Below are 18,598 nucleotides of genomic sequence, written 5' to 3'. Positions count from 1 at the left end.
TCACAAACATCTTCTCCTATGCATTTTTCCAGAAATTAAGTAGTGTTTGTTCTTATGTTTAAACCTTTGATCTATTTTGAGTTAATTTTCGAGTGTACTGTAAGGTAAGAGTAGAGGTTAAATTTTTTCCCTTGTGGATATCCAGTTGTTTTAGCAACATTATGATGATTTTCTCATTTAATTACCTTGGCATCATTGTCAAAAATCAATTACTCATAAAAGTTTGATTCTATTTCTGGACTCTCTTCTGTTCCACTAATCTGTAAATCTATCCTTACGCCAGTACCACACTGTCTTGAATATGGCAGCTTTCTTGTAAGTCTTAGAATCAGGTAAATCCATCAGCCTTATTATACTTTTCTGAATTGTTTTGGCTGGTGTAGATCCTTTGCATGTCCTACAAACTTCAGCATCAGCTTGTCAATTTCTTTAAAGAAGACTGCTGGGATTTTAATTAAGATTGCACTGAATTTATAGATCAATTTGGGCAAAATTCATCCTAAAATATTAAATATACTTTAAACTGTTACTAAAATTGTAACAGACACAACAGGCACACTAAAATGTGGTATGCAACAGTTGTTAACACACTGGAGAAAATTAACACGTCCATTTGTGCAACCAGGCTAACAAGTTCTTCTGCAGACAGAATAAAGTCTTCTCTGTCATATCTGTTTAGTGGCAGTGTGACTTGAGATCATTTTTAAAAGACTGTTAAAACCATTATTAAAAGACAGCTGCACCTACTGAATCATGATTTTCTCAACTCTCTGCAATCTAAATAAAACAGAGCATGAAGAGGCAGAAGCTAGAATGCCTTTTGCAACTGTGTCTATCAAGGCAGCTTCGTTATTTCATTAATTGACTTTATAATAAATATACTTAGAAATTTGAATGTCAAATATATACTGATAAAAGCTTCTTTGAAATGTTTTATATATTTCATCTGCAGGCGAGCTTTTGGTTGAAAATCGAAAATAGAGTTTGGATAGACATACTGCATTTTAGTAGAAGGAAAATCAATTTGGAACAACAGACACCTGAGTTTAAAAAATGACAGCTCTGTCCCTAAGTAGTTTGGACAAGTTATCCATGTTTCAGATCCCAGTCTGCCCATCTATAAAATGGGGATAATAATGCCTGTCTGGCAGGTGTGATGCTGCAGGATAGTGTATGCAAAACGCCTGGCATGTCTATAGCCGATATATATGAAAAAATGGTATTGGTAGAAGTGGAGGCAAAATGTAGGTCTTGGGGTCTGGTGAAAAGTTTGGGTGTTGGTGGGTGTTGAAATGGATTGATTGAGATGGCGAGCAAGGCAGTTTGTTTATTCTATGTATGGCTTACCTGTGATGGTGTGCCTTCCCTGCTCAAGGGTCCTTAATAGCAACTTAAGATCCCCTCATAGATGCTCAGAGTGGAGACCGTCATGTCACCAAGCAGTGTTTCAGTGGGAAGGTCTGGGCTGGATGGTTAATGCCCAGTTTAAGTGGCCATCCACAGGCAGTTGGCAAACATTTATTTCTCAAAAACTTTCAATATGTGGTGCCGAGTGTTCTTCATGTAGCTTGGGGGTGGGGTACTGGCTTTGAGTGCATTTGGATAACTTTTTTTTCAAGTTTATTTATTTTGAGAGAGAGAGAGACAGAGAGAGAGAGGGTGGGGGAAACAGGTGAGGGGCAGAGAGAGAGAGAGGGAGAGAGAGAAAATCCCAAGCAGGCTCCACTCTGTCAGCACAGAGCCTAATGTGGGGCTTGAACCCAAGAACCGTGAGATCATGACCTGCGCCAAAATCAAGAGTCAGACAGTTAACTGACTGTGCTGCTAGCTTTCTCTCTCTCTCTCTCTCTCTCTCTCTCTCTCTCTCTCTCTCAAAATAAATAAATAAATTTAATTGACTGTCAGCACAGAGCCTGATGCAGGGCTCAAACTCACAAACCGTGAGATCATGACCTGAACTGAAATCAAGAGTCAGACACTTAACCAACTGAGCCACCCAGGCACCCCTTAAATAACTTTAAGTTGTTTCTCTGACTGTCCCTTTACTCCTGTTGTCAACCTTTCCTTTATTCTCACTCGGCACAGGCATGCCAGTGAACAGTCACCCTTGTGACCACCGTAAGCTCCTACCAGTCATTACTACTTGCCCTCTGCTGTTCATTTTTCACAGTCCCAGTGCCATTGACAGTGGTGTGGCTCAGTGAGACAATGCAATGAACACAGAGTGGGAGATAGGAGCCAGAGGGTCCATCGCTTGACCATATGAACTTGAACCAGTTCCCAAATCTCAGTTTCTGCCTTGATAAAATGCCTGACATGGTAACTCATGGGGAATTGTATGAGAAATTGCACAAAGAATTGCTTTGTAAACTGTAGAGTGCTAATATAAACCTCTGGGTTGTTGTAATATGGTGTCAATGTTCCCTTCTTCTATTTCCTCCTGCCACCAGAGCCACAGGAAGTTTAGTACCATCTAAATTCCCTGATTAGAGTGGGGTAGGGCAGTGTGCTGTTGATGGCTAACCACACAAACCAAAAGCTAGAATCATAGACTCCTGGAGCTGGATAGGACCACAGAGGTCATCTATTTAAACATCTATCTGCGGAGGGGTGCCTGGGTGGCTCAGTCAGTTAACTGGCCGACTCCTGATTTCAGCTCAGGTTCATGGGTTTGAATCCCATATCAGGCTCTGTGCTGACAGCGCAGAGCCTGCTTGAGATTCTCTCTCTCCCTCTCTCTTTGGTCCTCCCCACCCTTTGTCTCTCAAAATAAATAAATGAACTTTAAAAAAGAAAATATTTATCTGTGGAGAAAACAAGCATAGATCCCAGAGCCCCAAGGAAGAGAAAATGAAGTTTTCCATTGACACCTTAGCTGGGTACCAGGGATGCTTGTGTTTTGTAGTTTACAGTTGAGGCAGTCTAGACCTAAAAGACTTACAAATGAGTTGAAGGACAAAAGGTTCTGGAAAGAATTGGAATATTCTTGGTTTCTAGTAAATAAAAAGAAAACAAACAAGAAAGATTCCAAGGAGAGGTGAAAAAATATATTTCTGGTTTTTAAAGGGGCCTGTCTGATGATATTTTATTATTTAAGGAAAGCAAGGAATTAGGGTTTTCATAACAGTGATGTCAATAAGAAGTCAAACAGTCATGGATGGACTAGATGAGCTGAATCTTACTGATTGATTTTTTGTTTACCGGTTATTTTATTCAGTCATTTTATTAGTTTATTGAATTTTGCTGATTCATTTACTGGTTGGTTTAGTTGGTTAAACTGTCAAATTACCATGTCCAGAAATCTAATATAAAAATTATGAGTGGATACACAAAATGTGATATATCCATATAATGGAATATTATTCAGCAATGAAAAGGAATAAAGTATTGATACATGAATGAATCTACATGAATGAATGAACCTTGAAAACACTATGTAAAGTGAAAGAAGCCAGAAACAAAAGGCCACATATTGTTTAGTTCTAAACTAGTCTCTAGTCAAATCCATAGAGACACAAAAGGGCTTGGGGAAGAAAGGAATGGGGAACAACTGCTAATGGATATTGGATTTTTAGGGGGGCAAGAAAATGTTCTGAAATTAGATAGTGGTGATGATTGTGAATATACTACAAATCTTGTGAATATACTACAAATCACTAAATTGGACACTTTAAAAGGGTGAAGTTTATGGTATGTGAATTATATCTCAACAACAAAGAAATCTAGTATAGTGGGTTTTTTTAAAGTTTTATTTATTTATTTTGAGAAAGAGAGGGAGAGAGTGCATGGAAGGGAGGGAGGGGCAGAGAGAGAGAGAGAGAGAGAGAGAGAGAGAGAGAGAGAGAGAATCCCAAGCAGGCTCTGCACTGTCAGCTTGGAGCCTAACGAGGGGCTCAAGCTCACAAACTAGGAGATCATGACCTGAGCCGAAATCAAGAGTTGGATGTTTAACCAACTGAGCCATCCAGGTGCCCCTCTAGTATAAAGAACCCTATCACAACAAAATTTTTTAGATGTTAGGAATAGAATTTTCTTTTCTGCCATCTATGCCACAGATGGTGAATAGTGATGGTATACTTGAAAGGAACACTGATCTTGGCACATGGTGTGAGGTTGGGCAAGTCACTGCATTTCTCTTAGCCTTAGCTGCCTAATCTACAAAATGAAGATAGTTACCCGTGTCCTACCTATGCCATCTATGAGTGAATGTGGCATAGCAATAATAGCATGAATTTAATGAGCTTTCATTATCTACCAGGCACTACTGCTGGCATTTTACATTAATTTATTTTTCTTATGAAATATTCTTATTTTGATTTTACAGGTAAAGAAAATGAAATAATATGTTGTGAAAACTGATATATAGATGAAAGACATGCATATGTTATTTTATTTCACAAAATCATTTAAAAATGTTTTGTTTTCAGCTTATTACAGTGATGTGTCATTGGAGAAATCAGAAAATACAAAAAGCTATAAGGAAGCAAATTAAAACCAACTCATAAACCCAGAGAAAACAGTTATATTTTTGTATCTTCCATTCTAGTTTTGAAAAAAGTATATGTATGTCAGGGTGCTTGGGTGGCTCCGTCGGTTGAGCATCTGACTCTTGATTTCAGCTCAGGTCATGATCCTAGGGTCGTGGGATCTAGCCTTGGGTCAGCCTCTGTGCTGGAGCCTACCTGAGATTCTCTCTCTCTTTCCCTCTGCCCCTCCCCTGCTCATGCACGCTCTCACTCAAATAAAAAGTATATTTATGTATATCCATAAGTATGTATACATAAATGCATACATTGGTTTCACACTATAAATACAATATTGTATTTTGCTTTTAGAGATGATTTTAATGTCTGGGTATGGATGTACCCTGTTAAACTGTGCACTCGGCCAGTAGTTGGCTGGTTAATTGAAAAATTTGGTTTAAAGCAGGTGACACACTGTCATCATCCATGGCACAGAAGTTCCCCCACTGGTCCCAGCTAAATGACCCCCTGATTTTGTTCAGATGTGCAGAATCAATTTGTTCAGACTGAGAGGATGAAATTGAGATGCTGAGACACCAACACTGAGATACTGATGATTGCTCAGAGCCAGTCATGATGATTCCATTCTTTCAATGAATGGTTTGGGGGGGTAGCATACAACCTGACTGCCAGTGAGACAGAAGGGAAGTCTGTTAAGGCGTTTTGGAAAAGAATTTCCTCCTGTTAAGGAGAGAGATGCTTGAGATGAAATAACCCTCCGTCCTCCATCTCCAACCCCAGCCCTCCTTCTTGCTGTCTGTTCCTGGAGCTGTGGCTGCCATCTTGGGAGCATGGGGGAAAGCCAAGGCTATCTCAGACATGCCAATCCAGAGCCTTGACGTGTCCTAGCCACCAAATTAACCAACCCTGTAGCTTCAGACTCCTAAGTGAAATAATGAGTGCTTAAGTATTGCAGCCCAAAGTGAAATAGCTAGTGGAGAATAGTAAAAGAAATGATGTGGAATTACTTTTAAAACACATACATTTCTTAAACATTTAAAAAAGTACATAAAGCATATATCTATGGATTCATTCATCACTAAAAAAATGTGGGCCAGGGTCTTTAATTATAATGGGTCATCTGTGCTATCTTTAGTGCATAAACAATATCAGTAACACACTTCTAATTTCTGTGGTTTTCTGTTTGTTCCTTTTGAAGTGGATCACAGACTTAGAGACAATTACAAGAAGTCTGAGCATAGACCTTTTGCCAGGCATTTGTCAATGTGTGGTCTGTGGGCTCCTAGAGGTGTCCAAGCCCCTAGAAGGATGTCTGCAATGCCAAAGTTATATTCATAATAGTATTAAGGTATTATTGCCTCTCCCACTATCATTTGCTCATGAGTATATAATAGGGTTTCCAGGGGCTCCATGACTTGTGATACTACAGTAGATTGAACATTGAATTGATGTGAGAACTCAGCTGCCTTTCATTAATCTAAGTGTTAGAGGTTTACAACAATGTTAAACAGTGTCACTACTCTAAAATTTTTTTTATTTTAGAAAATATATTTACTTGTCATAAAAATATGTTATTTATGTTAACATGTGATGGGTTTCTTATTGTTATGTTTAAGAATGAATTTAAAGTCAATAGTTTACAAATTTCTCAGTTTTAATTTCTAATATGGTAAATGTCAGGAGATATTTCCCACATCAACAGAAGCTCTTTAAGGACCTTAATCATTTTTAAGAAGGGACCAAATTCTTGAGAATCATGGCTCTAGACTTGACTGATTTTTCCCAATGCTTGCTGTTGCCTAGTAATAGTATCTTCTTTGTTTCCCTTCCTTTCTTCCCTGCTTTTTTTCCTTCCTTCCTTCCTTCCTTCCTTCCTTCCTTCCTTCCTTCCTTCCTTCCTTCCTTCCTTCCCTCCTTCTTTCCTCCGTCCCTTCCTCCCTTCCTTCTGCTCTTTTTTTTTCTTTTTCAGCAATCTGCTTTTATCTAAAATTTGCAAAACATTCAACTTAATTTTTATAGAAACAACTACGTCTTTCTTGTAGCATTCATAATGACAGTGGTAGATACTGAGTTTGTAAATGGGCCTAGGCACAAACATATCCCACTCTTGGTAAGTACCCACCTAATTTGGGGGGAAAGGTACATGTGTGTCTGAATGAGGAATGTGCAGTGTGTTTCACAGAGGAAATAAATACCACCGACTAATCAGGCATTGGTTTAGCGGAAGTCCGTTAAGAAAGATTCTACTGTATGTAACCGTTCTCATATTACTGAGCACATTTTTGCTTTTTTTCACTTTGAAAAACAAAGTTAAAGTGAATATCCTTATACATAAATGTTTGCATAAATGATTATCAGGATAAATTCCTAGAATAAGAATTAATATGTCAAAAAGTTGTGGGCGTATTGAAGGGTTTTAGTATATATACTCAAATTGTTTTCTAAAAAAATTGTACAAATTTGTGTTCCTACCATTTCTCCACATATTTACTAATTCAAAATATTACTGTTAATAAAGAAGCATGTTAATTTTATGCCCAAATTCTTGCTTTGATTTTCTAAGAATGATTTATCTAATGTTGTGAATTAGACACTTTAAAAATACTTAGTGACATTTTGTATTTCTTTCTTTTTTGTGTGTGTGAACTTCCATTTGATATCCTTGATCACTTATCTAGAGAGATATACTAGTCAGGATTCTTGCTTGCAAATGACAGGAAGTGACTTTAGTTAACTTAAATAGAAAAAGAATTCGTTGCTTAGGGTATTGGGTAGGCCACAGAACTGAAGGGAAGGCTGAGAACCAGACCTGGAGAGAAGCCAAGAGAGACAAGGTAGAGCTGACATCCTGCAACAGGAACAGTTAAGCTACCACAGCACAATCAACAAAACTAAAAGGCAACCTACGAAATGGGAGAAGATATCTGCAAATGACATATCTGATAAAGGGTTAGTATCTAAGCTATATAAAGAACTTATAAAACTCGACATCCCAAAGATGAAAGTCCAATTAAAGAATGGGCAAAAGACATGAGCAGACATTTTTCCAAAGAAGACATCCAGATGGCCAACAGACACATGAAAACATGCTCAACATCGCTGATCATCAGGGAAATGTGTGCATGTGTGTGGGGCAAGGGAAGGATCTCATCCCTGCCCACCTCTTTTTCCCCGCAGTTATCCTGCTGCATTGACTGTGTAATTCTTTCCCCACTGACTGTATTGGCACCTTTATCACATATTAATTCCTTTATATGCCACGTGTCTTTCTAGGCTATGAATCCCATTCCATTGATCTACCCACTGATTTTTGCAAGTTTTTTTATAGTTTAATTGCCAAAACTTTATAGGATGTTTTAATCACCCAGATAGCCCTTAATTATGCATGTTTTTTTCTTTTTAATTTATTTAAGTTCAGGTTACCTAACATATAGTGTAGTATTGGTTTCAGGAGTAGAATTCAGTGATTCATCACTTACATATGACACCCAGTGCTCATCCCAACAAGTGCCCTTCTTAATGTCCATTACCCATTTAGCCCATCCCCCACCCATCTCCCCTCCAGCAACCCTCACTTTGTTCTCTATATTTAAGAGTCTCTTATGGTTTGTCTCTCTCTCTCTCTGTTTTTATCTTATTTTTCCTTCTCTTCAACCTATGTTCATCTGTTGGGTTTCTTAAATTCCACATATGAGTGAAATCATATGATATTTGTCTTTCTCTGACTGACTTATTTCACTTAGCATAATACACTCTAGTTCCATTCACATTGTTGCAAATGGAAAAATTTCATTATTTTTGATTGCTGAGTAGTATTCCATTGTGTGTGTGTGTGTGTGTGTGTGTGTGTGTGTGTGTGTGTATACACCACATCCTTTTCTTTTTCTTTTTTTTAAATGTGTATTTATTTCTGAGAGAGCACAAGTGGGGCAGGGGCAGAGAGAGAGAGAGACAGAGGATCTGATGCAGTCTCTGTACTGACAGGCTGACAGCAGCAAGCCCGATGTGGGGCTCAAACTCACAAACTGAGAGATCATGACCCGAGCCGAAGTCAGTTGCTCAGCCGACTGAGCCACCCACGTGCCCCTATACCACATCTTTATCCATTCATCAGTTGATGGACATTTGGGCTCTTTCCATAATTTGGCTATTGTTCATAGCGCTGCTATAAATATTGGGGTACATGTGTATGTCTTTGTCTTTCCCAAAAATGTGATGGTCAGTCCTGGTTTTCATTTGTTAACTTTAGAAAACATTTTGCAAATTTCAAAAATTATCCCCATGAAGACTGAGTTAAACCCTGAACTCAATTTTAGAATTTTATTTACATCTTTATAAAGTTGGGTTTTCCTATTTAGGAACATTTATTCTAGTCTTCCTTTGCGTCTTGATAAAGTTTTGACATTTGTTCATTTTGGTTTTATACCTGAGTTTTAAAGATTATTCTTATTTGAAACTTTAAAAAAAATCACTGATAAATCATTCTAACCTTTATGACTTGTGTACCTTTCTATTTTTTCAAGTTTTTTGTTTATTCAGATCATCTATTTCTTCTCAACACAATTAGTAATTTATATTTCATAATGAAATAATCTCGTTCATCAATGTTTATAAATTTATTAACATAAAGAATAATTTAAAAACTATAATGTATCTGTTATATCCTCTTGATTCTTAGTGAAAAAAATTTTTTTGTTTTTTATTTTTATCTTTATTTTCCATTTTAGGTTTGTCAGATGTTTGTCTAGTTTTTCAAAACAATAATCATTTAGATTCTTTGTTCTTTTCTAATAACCCTGTAATGGCAGTGATTACAGGCAAAGACTTTGGAGTCAGACAAAGCTGGGTTAAATCCCAATTTTGTCATTTACTAGCTGTGTTATCTTGGAAAAATTATTTAATGCTTTGAAATCTCAATTTCTTTATTTATAAAATATAACTACTACTAATGCCCATCCCTCAAAAGTAATGTGATGTTTCAACAAGATAACTACATAAAGAATTTGGTTCAGTACCTGATGGCAAACGCTTAAACTTGATTATCATTGTATTTATAATTTTATTTTTAGTGTATTTTATTAATGATCAGACTTATCAGTTTATCAAATATCAATTTATTTTCATACTTGATTTAATAATTCATTAAAGGTTATGAATTCATTCTTGGCTGGAATTTTGGCCACCTCCCACAATTTTTATTAATATTCTTAGTTATGTTATTTAAAACCTAGTATATAATTGAGGATTTGATATCCTTTATAAGTTAGTTTAGGAGAGTGTTTTTTAAAAGTTTCAAGTTATTGGTTTTGTTTATTTATTAGTTTGTTTGTTTAAAAATCTGATAATCGTTTTTGGTTTGTACTGTGGTTGGAAATATGTTGGCCTTTAGAATTTCTGCTTTGGGGAATTGTTTTTATGGTCTGATATATGGACATTGCTTATTAAATCTTGCTATGCTATTTGGTGTATAAAAATGTTTATGACTATTTTCTGTTAGTTGTGGATTATATCTTTTATCAATATAAAATTACATCTTTGGCCTGTTTATTGCTTTTAGCTTGACTCCTGGTGTGTAAGTTTTTCTTTTGTTTGTATTTATCAAAGTGTATTCACCCATTCTTAAACTTCTTATCTGTCTGAGCCGCTTATTTTTTGGTGGGTCTCTTTTAAGCAACATAGACTTGAATTTTATGTCTGAAGATAAGAAATAAGTGTTGGAAACGATGTGCAGAAAAGGGAACCATTATACACTGTTGGTGGGAATGTATACTGGTACAGCTACTATGGAAAACAGTGTGGAAGTTTATCAAAAAATTAAAAATAGAACTACCATACGATCCAGCATTTCTGCTTCTGGGTATTTATCCAAAGAAAACAAAAACGCTAATTCAAAAGACATATGCACCCTTATGTTCATTGCAGCATTATTTACAATGGCCAAAATATGGAAGCAATCTAAATGTCTATGGATAGATAAATGGATAAAAAAAGATGTGGTATGTATATGCAACTAAGCATTAGCCAGAAAAAGTGAAATCTTGCCAGTTGTGGCAACACAGATGGACCTAGAGGGCATTATGAAAGTGAAATAAGTCAGACAGAGAAAGACAAATAACATATGACTTCACTTACACGTGGAATCTTAAAAACAAACAAATAAAACAAAACAGACTTACGGGTACAGAGAACAAGCTGATGGTTGCCAGAAGCGAGGTGTGGGGGGAATAGATGAAATAGGTAAAGGAGATTAAGAGGTACAGTTTTCCAGGTATACAATAAATAAAACATGGGGATGTAGTGTATAGCATAGGGAGTATTTTAATAACTTTGTATGGTGACACATGGTAACTAGACTTACTCCGATGATAATTTCATAATGTATATAAATATCAAATTGCCATGTTATACATCTAAAACTAATACAATACTATACGTCAGTTATTCTTCAATAAAACAGATGAAACCAATTTGAAATTACTGGTCCTTTAATGGGCTAGTTAACCCATTTACATATTTTCTTATAATTTACTTGTTTTATCCTCTTTTTGAGATTTTGCTATTTCCTTACATTTTATTTGCTGTATGCAATATTTTTTATTTACTTTTAAAATTACTTTTTCTATGAAGGAAATCTTGGAAGTTAATCTATTTAAAATTTTTCTATTGGTTGCCTTTAAATTATTTAAAAAAGCATTCTTTATATTCCCCAAATTTTCAATATAAAAAATTAAACTATATTTAAAAAATCCTGGTGGCTCAGTGGGTTAAGCATCCAACTTTGGCTCAGGTCATGATCTCACAATTTGTGGGTTCAAGCCCTGCATCGGGCTCCATGCTGACAAGTCAGAGCCTGTAGCCTGCTTCTGATTCTGTGTCTCCCTCACTCTCTGCTCCCCATCCCCGCCATGCTCTGTCTCTCTGTCTCTCTCAAAAATAAAAAATAAACATTAAAAAAGTATCCTTACATTTGAAAAAGTTAGCATAGTTTTATTTTTTTCCTTCATTTCTGCATCTTTGCTAATATAAGCTTAGATTTAAGACACTTATTATCGTTATTGCTTATATAGGTTTTTATCAATATTTTTAATATTTGCTTTATTTTTTTAATGGTTTTATTTATTTTTGAGAGAGAGAGAGAGAGAGAGAGAGAGAGAGAGAGAGAGAACACTAACAGGGGAGGGGCAGAGAGAGAGGGAGACACAGAATCCGAAGCAGGCTCCAGGCTCTGAGCTGTCAGCACAGAGCCTGACGCAATACTCAAACTCACGAGCCATGAGATCATGACCTGAGCTGAAGTCAGACGCTTAACTGACTGAGCCACCCACGCACCCTATGTTTGCTTTATTATTAACAAATTTTTCAATAAATACTTAATGTAATTAAAATATATAACTCCTTTCACTGCTCATTGCTAATCCTTCAAAAGCACAATAGTTCCATTCTTATGTTATTTATTGCAAATTATTTCTCAGTCCTTCTTGTGTGTGCTTTTTTTCTTATTGAGGCAAAATTAGTATATAGCATAATACAAGTTTTGGGTGTACAACATATAATTTAACATCTGTATATGTTACAAAGTGATCATCACCCAAAGTCTAGTTACTATCCATTGACATACAATTGACCCCAGGAGTGTGTCTTTAAATAGTTTTTTTCAAGAAGAGTTTGGGGGGAGTATATTTTCTAAGCATTTTCTTATCTTCAATCAGGTTTTCTGTGATTTTTGCACAGCAAAGACAATTTGTCTTGGTATAACTTTCTGGGTGGGAATGTTATTTACCTCTGACCTTCAAAAGTCATCATGGATGCTTCCAGATATGTCTTAATATGTTCATTTTGCCTGGAATGTAGTGGATTCTTGATCTGCATATGCCTAACATTTTTTAAGGTTAAAAACCATTAAATTTTTGTGTTTGATTATAACTTCTGTTCTATGTCTTCTAGTTTTTCCTAAAAATATATATATACAGTTCTTAGGTTTTCTGTGTCTATTTTCCTTTCATTACTTCATGATTTCTTTCATTATTTTCATCTTTGTTCTTTTCTTCTATGTCCCAGAGGATTTTCTCAGATGGGTCCCCTACTTTACTGATGTAATTATCCGCAGTGTCGTTTCTGTACCACATGGCTTCAAATGCAGATTTTAATTCTGTCATTGCATTTTGATTTTGCTTCAATCTTTTTCTATCTCACACATTTTCCTTTTCATCTCACCTTGCCGTCTCTTTCTCATGACCGATTCTCTTGTTACAGATGTCTGTTCCTGTTCCCTAAAGGCCATTACTTCTTGAATTCTATTGAAGATTGAAAAAATGTTTCTCTGCAAATTTCTTTCAATTCCTGTGGCAAATCATTTTCAGAGGCTGTGCTCCCTCTGAGTCTTTAGGATAATATCCTCTATCTCTATTTCTATGTCATTTATCAAAATGCATGCTAGTTATTCTTCTTGCCACTTCTCTTAACACAGGATATCTATCTGGACTGGTGTTTCCTTCTGTCCACTTGGATATGGGTTCAATTCCCTTTTTAGAGCCACACCTGGAGGGCCAGCTGATGTCCAGAGCTACCAGCTCCATTGCTGGTGTTTGACTTGCTTTCATTCCTTAAGTGTCGACGTTAGGGCTTGTTATGCTCCCATTGCCTTACTTTCTGGCACGAGATCTATAATACTCAGCATACAGGGTTGTCGAGACTTTTTATTCTCTCTTCTCTCATATTGTGCTTTCTTCATGGGAACACCTTCCTGGTTGGAATGCGGCATCCCAAAGCCTGCTTCCTCATTCCATCTTGTTGACCAGTTCTTTTCCAGGTAGGTGCCCTGATTGCTTTTAAGAAAAAAGCTGCTACTGAGGGGTTGGATATGACAGGAAAATAACATTCCAGCTTAAAAAGGAGCACTTATATAGTAGAAGAATGGCTGCCTGATTTAATGAGCCAGGTGGCAGACAGTAGGGAAGGTATAATGGGCCTTTCTAACTTCAGACAGGTGGGCTTTCTCTAGGTCTGGTGGCATGCACAGGTGGGCCACTAATTGCCTCTAAAAATCCAAGTTCATTGACCTTACAGTTAGTGGTAAGAAGTCAACTGTCAATCTTAATTTTTGGTGGCAATGTAAATGTTTGCGTGTGTGTGTGGGGGGGGGTGTATTTTAGTAAAAGGGGCTATATCAGGACTATTAGCCAGATGCCATTTTAAACTGGAAGTCCTTGAGGTCTTTTTATTTTAAAAATTAATTACCACGTTGCTTTTATCTACCAACTCATGTGGCATATGTGAGACATAAGTAAGTGAAGAGCTAGAAGATGCCCAGTGGAATGAAGTGAGAAGACAGATTTGGGAATTGTGCTCTGTCTCTCACCTCTTCACCTCCCACTTCCCCATTGTCCCCTAGTGCCCCATGACCTTTGTCCTCCTTCCTGTTTCTTTTCCCCAAGCTTGGGTTTCAACCTCATAGCCATTCTCTCAGGTCCCACTTAATATAGGCATCATGTTCATTTCTTTGCTGCTTCCCAAACTCTACTCTTCAAGATCTCCATAGGCCATGATGATTGGGTCTGATGATGACAGGCCATTGCAGAAACAGTATATGCTGGGATGGATTTTGCTTTTCCTTCCACCCTTTACACAGAGGACCAGTGTGTCAGCTCATGCCTCAGTTAGGAGGCAGTTACAGGTAACAGATGGAGGGAAGGCTGTATTGCTCTCTAGCCCTTGCAGAATGCAAGACTGGCCCCACTTTGATGCATAGGTTCTGCATGTTTCGTGCGCAGAAGATTTAGAACTGGCATCCTGCCTGTCCCCCAGGCGTGGTCACTGCTGCTACAATTTCCAGCCTGGAGGCATGGCCTAAGCTCCTGCTTTGTGGGGGGCTGAAAGAGAAAGCCAAGGACTGGTTTCTATGTACTGCATATCAGGTCAGGATGGGTAACCAACCATCATCAATGTCAAATGTTTTTTGTCCTATTAGTCCAAGTGATGAATTGCTGTAATCGTGCAAGTCAAGCAAATATATAAAAAGACCTTTAAAACAACAAAAATTAAAATCTTGGAAGTGAAGGCATAGGGCACCATTAAAATTCCCTTCATGATCCTGATGTTGAGGGCCTAGGTTATTTTCATATTTCAAATATGTTAAGGGTTTAATGTACTGGGGCCTGCAGATAAATCCCATATTTAATCTCTCTTCTTTTACATTTCCATATTTTTTATAGCTGTTTCTAGCACGAATATCATCCTCTATAAAAGTGGAGTAATTTCAAGAAATATCATAAAGGTTGTATACTTCCACCATACGTTACCTTTTTATTGGGTTGTTTTGTTATACAAAGTAAAAATGTACTTGTGCGTTTGCTGTTTGCACCAGAGCAATGATGTGAGCATATCAGAATATCAGATAATTTTTCCTAATAATTTTTTGCCTTTCATTGTCTTTAAAGAACGGATAAGAACACTAAATTCCAAGTCTTTTAACCATGGGTTTTTGCTTGATTGATACTTCTTCTTTTCTTTTTTTTTTAAGTGTACTCTTCATGGAAACATGTGTAAACCATGCCCGTATGACAGAAAACACATAAATCTTCATAGATACTAAGATAAGTTGTGTGAATAATACCACAGTTAGATTGTGTTGTTGAATTGGTGTGCCCCCATGCCTTGCACACAGACAAGTTAAATAATTATCTGGTGAAGGAATGTTTGGTGCGTAGCTGATATAACTTAGATGGCCTCTGGCATCTCATACTTGATAAAATGAGACTGGAAAAGCAAGAATGACCATACTTATGGTTTGCAGGTAGAAGAGTATATTTAGACCATTAGAAGACAGGGAGTCAAATTGTGCAGCTTGGTCTGTGATGTGTTGGCTTTTTATGGAAGCGATGGCCTTGCCTACACGTGGGCAGTGAAGCCCATTCTGTGTGTGTACCAAGGCTCCTCCGTGCCTAAGCTGGAGGAGGTTTTTGTTCCCAAGGGGGCCCTTTGGGAATCCCTGGGTGCGTGGTAATTTCTGGCTCTGCTTCTCTCTGACTCATGGATACAGGCAATCATGCTAGCATAACTAATCAACTATTTCAAAACTACATTTTATTTGTTTTAAGAAAAATAGTGGGTTAGCTGGTAGACATTCTACATTTTAGTTTGGTTTCTCTGGTGTTATGGGAATGCTCCTTTAAAGTAAACACTGAGAAGCCTGGAATATGGCAGAAGGAGGCCAAGACGCTGTGACTCCCCTAAACATAATCTAGTTGTTGGAAATGTAGAAGATCCAGAGGACCCCGTTTTCCTCCTACAAGTCCACAAGAGGCATGACTGGTGCCCTTTCTGCCACAAAGGGGAGAAAATAAGTGGTTTGTGTGGTAAAATAAGGGCAATGTAATTCCCAAATCAAATAGTATTTACTGAGTACCAAAAAATGATACATTTGCATACTACCTTAAATGTATTATTTATTTGATCTGCACAGCAACAGAAAGTTGGCAGTGAGTGTTGCTTTTCTAATTTGTATGGGTGAAGAATTTGAGGCTCTGAGAATTTAATTGACTTTCTTAAAGTCACTGACTGGTAGAGGTGGAACCAGATTTCAGTTTTGCTCATTTCTAGCACTGTATTCTTTCCTTTGCCCTAATAGAATACCAACAGCACTAACAAAATATTCTATCTAACACTCATTGAATCAGGCATAATTTACTTCTCACAATCTCCTTTTTTCCTCATATAAAGTAAGTACTAACATCCCCATTCTACAGATGGAAAAGCTAAGCTACAAAATCTACTATGGCAATTCACCAGGGTGTTGTGGGGACACTCCAGGGTAAGATACAAAATTTGTTCTTGAGGAATTTATAATCAAACCAGGGCAATAAACTGTGCATATGTAAAAGACAATAATAACAATATATTTTAATAATACTTTAGTACCAGGAAAGTAGCGTCACAGAGCAGTATTTGTTTATAAAATGGCATTCATTGGGAGATAAATACTGCAGTTGGCCCTTGAACAATGAGGGGTTTAGGGGTGCCAGTCCCCATAAGGTCAAAAATTGCATGTAACTACTGACTCCCCAAAACTTGAGTACTAATAGCCTACTGTTGACTGGAAGCCTTACAGGTAACATAAACAATCGATTAACACATATTTTGTATGATATATATATATATATATGATATATATATATGATATATATATATATATATATCATATAGTGTACTCTTAATACTAAAGTGAGCTAGGGAAAAGAAAATGTTATTAAGAAAATCATAAGGAAGAAAAAAGACGTTTACATTACTATCCTATATTTATTGAAAAAATCCATGCATACGTTGACCCATGCAGTTCAAACCCGTGTTGTTCCAGAGTCAATTGTACAAGAGTTTGGAGAAGAGTGAGATGGTTTCTTGGGGCTGAGGCAGTCATGAAGACTGGAGAAAGCAGGCAGAATGTGAGTTGCTTCTGGAGGGGCTGGTGAAGGGGACCAGGAAGCCCTTCCAGGTGGTGGGACACAGTAAGCAAGTCACAGAGCTGCAAACATGCCCCATTGGGACATTGTGAGTCTTATTCCTACTAAAAGTTGTCTGTGAGTGAGGATATGAAGTTGGAGGTTTCCCCTGGTAGGCATCTGATGAAGCCCTTTTCCCTTAACCTATGCAAACACAAAAATGAGCATTGTTTTCAAGCTTTGGACTAAAGCTCTGTAGGCAAACAGTAATCTCCAGCCTCCCATCTTTCTCAACAGAACAAGCCTAAAACCTTTCTTTATATTTGGAAGGGGCTGGAAATCTAATCCATACCCCACTCATTTTATATGTGGGGGTAGGAAAGCCTGAGACAACAGAGAAAGCCAATAACAGGTACAAGGTTACCTAGTCAGGGAATGTTCAGAGGAGAACCCTGGTATTTGATTCAGTTCAGAGTTCTTCATTTGTTGCTAGAATATTTAAACTTCAAAGAATAGAGTATTGTGATTATTCATTTTTGTAAACATGGGCTCAGCTCGGAGACCCCTGGCCTGGCTGGTGGTCATGGTGACAGCATTGGGGCACATGTGTGATCACCAATCATGCCCGCATAATGTTCTACCCTTAGTGAAACTTCCATCCATGTTAGCTGCAGTCTTCATGTAAGTGAATTTATGGAATATGGACATCTGACTTCACCTGCTCTCCTGGATCCTATCCCCCTATTCTTTGTCCTGTATTCATTGGCCACTTTGAGCCATGGTTTCTCTATGCCATATTCCACAGAAGAAACGTGAAGGTGCTGATTTCAGTCATGTACCTCTTCCACCAGGTTCTAGCCAGTTACAAAAACTTGGTTGTCTTAAGGGTATCACGTAAAGGAACAAAGCAGGAGTGCCATTTTGTTAATGTCAGATATAAATATTTTTATGAACCTTATATGTCTGGATTCATTAGCCATTTAATGAATTTGATGCACAGATGTTCAGGAAATTAGGAGCACTGACTTCATTGGGAAATTATACCAAGCTTGGTGCCATCCAAGATATCAAAAACATGCTGTTCCTACAATCTGCCAAGAAACCAGGTATAGTAATGGTCTCTGTGTTATATATAAGCTCACTATTAACACTCAATAAATGTTAATTGTATAATAATAAAAAATATTGAGCATGACTCTCCCCAGTGGAGATCAGGTTTGGACATAAAGGGATGCCCTCTGTGTTCAGAATATATATTTCCTTTGGACTTACAGTATATTCACCTGATGGGAAGTAAGAGAGTTGAGAAGAGCTAATTGATGCCAGAGGCTGAGGTTATTAATTTTGAGTCGTAAGAACCGAATTTGGCTTACAAAACTTATCATCAAAACAACCACATCAAATGTCTCAATTTGCTCTGCCAATTCCTTTGTGCCTCAGGGGAAGAGTGGGTGGGGTAAGTGGTTGAAGAGAAAGGGCAGAAGCAGGGCCAGACTGGGCATTGAAGATAAGACTGTGTCCGGAAGTCCACACCTCGGCGGGACGCTGGCACCATTTCCCAGGGGATTTGTCCTGTTGGTAACTCTATCACCTTCTGTGCTTTGGAGACAATACCACAGAGGGGAAGAAGGGGTCCAAAAATCTACGATTCTTGGAAATGTTCTTCCTGGTTAAATTTTT

This window comes from Panthera tigris, chromosome C1 (assembly GCF_018350195.1).
Source record: "Panthera tigris isolate Pti1 chromosome C1, P.tigris_Pti1_mat1.1, whole genome shotgun sequence".
Lineage (NCBI taxonomy): Eukaryota > Metazoa > Chordata > Mammalia > Carnivora > Felidae > Panthera > Panthera tigris.
This window is presented reverse-complemented; position numbering follows the sequence as displayed.